The sequence below is a fragment of the Zingiber officinale genome, chromosome 11B (genome assembly GCF_018446385.1).
Source record: "Zingiber officinale cultivar Zhangliang chromosome 11B, Zo_v1.1, whole genome shotgun sequence".
NCBI lineage: Eukaryota > Viridiplantae > Streptophyta > Magnoliopsida > Zingiberales > Zingiberaceae > Zingiber > Zingiber officinale.
The window spans coordinates 40,484,446-40,488,586 of record NC_056007.1 but is presented as its reverse complement, the minus strand read 5'-3'; the positions used below and the strand labels follow the sequence as shown (position 1 = coordinate 40,488,586).

The following is a 4,141-nucleotide window of genomic DNA, read 5'->3' as shown; positions in this document are numbered from 1 at the left end:
ACTATGAACGGGTCTAGTAAAAAGGGATGGGCTCCTTAGTACGCCCCTAGGCCGACGGACTATGAACGGGTCTAGATCCCTAGTAGGTTCGGGGCTAGCTACCCTGTCCTAGGGATTGCGCGCATTTATGTATGTATGTGGTACAAGCCGGACCCTCATGATTATGATATTATGTTTAAGTATTAGAAGATATGTTTTGTCACGCCCAGAGGAGTCCCTGTCCGAAGAAATTTCGGCAGCACCTCCCCTGTACGGGTGACAATCTGCAGCATTTCTACAGGCATAATATACATCAGCCACAAGCGGCTGGAATATACACACAACCACACAGTTATATATATATCATCAGCCCACACGGCTGGAACAAAACCAAGTAAAATGGAAAACGACATAAACCCAATACGAATCAAAGCACAAATACTGCTAGCCGGCTAGGCTTACACAACCAACAACCAATACAAAATACCACATAACAACACCAACACTCCAAAAACAAAACCGGAGTACAGAGCTAAACAAAGTGATACATAAACAAACAAAACATACGTGAAACCGATAAGTCTTCTGATGTGACGTGGGGACCAGCAGACAGGATACTCCAAGCGACATCATAACAACCTGGTACCTGAAAAATACAGAGTCCACGGGGGTGAGTTCAACAACTCAGCAGATACCTAGTTGACATGTATAGTAAACTATATCAAATAGTAATAACTATGGAGTACAGTCTCCTGAACAAAAGAAGGTAATGCATAATAGAAAAGGCTGAAGAGTACTGTACTCACCAGGGCCACCTATTAGAATAATCAGGTCGTCAGATCGGAAGTGTCATAAATCCTGTATGCATGTCAAACATATGCATCCATCCAAATGCAGCATATAAGTGCAGCAAACACAAGCAGTAAATGCATAAATGCGTATGATGCCAATAATGCATCCTGGTCACCCCTAACGCCAGTCAGTCGTCTCACACACAATAGTGAGGCCGAGTAGGTAGGGCTGTGACAACCGTGCACTCTACCATCACTACACCTGATGAGTGAGTGAGTGGACGGGATGCTGTCGGAGTACTCCTGTCCTTTGACCCCAAATCATAAATGGGAGAGCTCAATGCTCTCATCTCCCGGTACACGATGACGGGGAGGTATCTCTGCCGGCTACCACGCTGAGTCAGACCACCAAGCGAGTCCGCGCTGCTACACTAAATACCAGCGGAGCCAAACAGAGCAGAACTGTCTGCCGGCTACCACGCTGAGTCCTCAGACCAACGGAGCCAAACAGCAGAACCGCCACACACCTGTCTGATATACCACTAATCCATGAGTGGTGGTGTGTGCAGTATATGTAACTGGCGATGTGCTCTACCATAGTAGAGCCGACAATCGCGCAGCATGCAATCATGATGCATGACACTAAGCATAGCAATAAATTGATCAGCATAACCATATCCATATGTATAACATGAGTATCGTAGTATCGATGGTCAAATACGAAGAACTAAAGTACACAGGTCAGATAGGATATCAAAAAACTTAAGTCCTGAACATAACAAGTGTAAAATACCGGAAAATAGGCGAATATTAATAAGGGATTTTTCTGGAATTTTTGGAAATTTTTCAGGAATTTTTCGGAGCTCGTACGAACGAGTTAACGGGGATGAAAACGGGGCCCGGAAAAAAAAAATTTGTTTAGGCTACCTTATTTAAGCGAGAAGAAGATTATATTTATATAATCTTTTTACTTTTATTTTCTTATTCCTTTTTATTTACATTTGTCGTCGTTTTTCTTCTTTGCCGAGCCGTGCCCGCGCGCCCTCTTTTCTCCCCGACGCCGCCGATCTCGTCCGAGCCCTAACCGCCGGGCCGGCGGTTTTCCTCCTCTCCTCGTACTTCATCCTCCCTTCCACTTCTTCTTCTTCTCCCTCCGGTGACGCCGCACGAGCACAATCGAACCGGACTATCTCCTTGCCCTAATCTGCCGCCGGCTGAGTTCCTGCTACCTTTTTCCTGGGTTCTTCTGTGCCCTAGCTTCTGCCGCCGACGACGAGAGCCACTGCCGAGTCCTTCCCTGTGCCCTAGCCGACACTTGCTCCCGAGCCACTTCGACCACCCCGACTGTTGACCGAGCAGCACCGCTGTAAATCCTTTCCGGCACCTCTATCCTTCCGAGCAGTGCAGAGCTTGGATGTTCTTCTCTGTTATTGATCAATCCTTCTTTGTGGTGGATCAACAAGCACAACTATGAGTTAGGTAAGGATTTTTGTTAAGGTCAACAGTGATATGGATTTAGGTATACTACTATAAGGTTTTCTACTAAGTTGGATTTGGAATTTGTTTTCCAATTGGCAGCGAACGGTCTGAAGTTGCTGGATTCCGGTCTTTCCGTTGTGAATCGGATCAGTTGCCATCACAGACGACTGAAGGAGAGTTAGAGGTAAGGATTATGGTTTTGATATTTGTGGTAGATTATTGCTAGTTGAGTTAGTAATAATTAATAATTTAGGTTCGGAAGTTATGTAATGGTGTAATTGGGGTTAATGAAACTAACCATAACTGGTCAGTGGGTTAGGAATTTGTTTAGCTATTTGTTTATAATTAAATTAGCTAAACTGTGTGATTTAACACAGGACTTTGATTCGAGACGAGCATCTCGGAGTCAGACTGGACCATTTCTTATTGGAGGCGGGTACTTTGACTTATGTCTTTTGATATACATAATAAAGTGTTTAACATATAGCAAGAATTGTGTTTTCCATTTTATTCGGTTGGTCACTACATGATCTGTTACATGTTGTTTGTTTATTTATTTTGCACTGCATGTTATTATTTATCTGACCATACATGCTTTCGGTAGTGACCCAACCATGTGATACATCATGTTCTGGACCTAGGGTTTTATATGATACCCTATCTGTTTGTGTACCTTCCATTTGATACATTGACTTGTGGTACACCTTGTATTTATGTATGGATCTTGCTATGCTATTCATGAGATTGCCATGCTTAGTGTCATGCATCATGTTTGCATGTTGTGCGATTGTCGGCTCCACTATGGTTGAGCCCATCGCCAGTTACATGTACTGCACACACCACCACCACCCATGGGTTAGTGGTATATCGACAGTGTGTGGATCCTCTCCGTTGGTCGAGGACTCGGTGGTAGCGGCGATCGGTTCGCTCTGTTTGGCTCGGCGGCATTTAGTGTAGCGTAGTGGCCGGAGATGGTGGACTTTGTTTGGCTCCGTTGGTCGGATGACTCAGCGTGGTAGCCGTCAGAGATATCCTCCCGTCATTGTGTCGGGAGATGAGAGCATTGAGCTCCCCATTTATGAGTTGGGGCGGGGGCGGAGTACTCAAGACATTCCGTCCACTCGATGTCGGGAAGCGATGATGTCCGAGTGCTGCAGTCACCATATGCATTTATTGCATTTTATTGTTTGTGATTGTTGCACTTATATGCTGCATTTGTATGGATGCATTTGATTGACATGCATACAGGATTATGATTTTCTCCGGTCTGACGACCTGTTACCTTTGTACCTTGATTACGGTTAGTAAAGTTATCTCCTGATTTCATTTCAGTTGCATTTATTCCTTCTCGTATTCAGGAGACTGTACGCATGATTAGTGTTATCTGTTATTTGTTTTATTATGTATATCAGTTGTACCTGCTGAGTGTTGGACTCACCCTGCCTCCATTGTTGATATTTTCAGGTTGAGGCTGTCCGGAGCAGTTCCAGTCGCTGGCCCCCCATCTGCACGTGGAGCTAGTTCTCTACTAGATCATTATTTGTTTTATTTTGGCCTTTTTCTTTATCAGACTTTGATTTAGTATTGTCTTTGGATTTTTCCTATGGATATTGTATGGAGTGATACCTTTTGATGGATTTTTGATATGATATTGGATTTCATTCTACTACGTGCCTGCCTGGACGGCAGAAGAGGTGAGTTCGTTGGATTTGAGCTTTACGAGTGTAGTGGAGTAGGGTGGATTTTGAGTCAGAGTCCTATTGTTATGGATATCTTTATTAACTGCGTGGTGTTTGTCTTTATTTTTTTGTTATCATTCCAGCCGCCTGTGGCTGATGTATATGTGATATGTAGAAAGTTTCATATTGTCCGCCGTACAGGGGAGATGCTGC

General features: G+C 44.1%; 1 long non-coding RNA gene across 1 annotated transcript; it reads left to right on the top strand.

Annotated features, from left to right (window-relative positions):
• The first annotated feature begins 2,049 nt into the window (after positions 1 to 2,049).
• On the top strand, positions 2,050 to 2,646 carry LOC122035370. Its single transcript, XR_006126961.1, has 3 exons — positions 2,050 to 2,249; positions 2,349 to 2,433; positions 2,627 to 2,646. It is a non-coding gene; the product is annotated as an uncharacterized LOC122035370 (long non-coding RNA).
• Positions 2,647 to 4,141: the final 1,495 nt, after the last annotated feature.